Below are 446 nucleotides of genomic sequence, written 5' to 3' on the forward strand. Positions count from 1 at the left end.
AAGTGTACACCCGTGGCAGATTCATGTTGATGTGTGGCAAAACCAATACAATATTGTAAAGTAATTAGCCTCTAATTAAAATAAATAAATTTTAAAAAAAAAAGAAAAATGAAAGTGTTAGTCACTCAGTCATGTCCAACTCTTTGCAACGCTATGGACTGTAGCCCACCAGGCTCCTCTGTCCTTGGAATTCTCCAGGCCAGAATACTGGAGTGGGTTGCCATTTCCTCCTCCAGGGGATCTTCCTGAACAACGGATTGAACCAAGGTCTCCCACAATGCAGGCAGATTCCTTACCATCTGAGCAACAGCGAAGTTGTTGTTCAGTAGCCCAGTCGTGTCCGACTCAGCAACCCCATGGACTACAGCACACCAGGCCTCTCTGTCCCTCACCATCTCCCAAAGTTTGCACCAAGTTCATGTCCATTGCATTGGTTATGCCATCCA

This window comes from Bison bison, unplaced genomic scaffold, assembly GCF_000754665.1.
Source record: "Bison bison bison isolate TAMUID 2011002044 unplaced genomic scaffold, Bison_UMD1.0 scf7180017857631, whole genome shotgun sequence".
NCBI classification, from domain to species: Eukaryota; Metazoa; Chordata; class Mammalia; order Artiodactyla; family Bovidae; genus Bison; species Bison bison.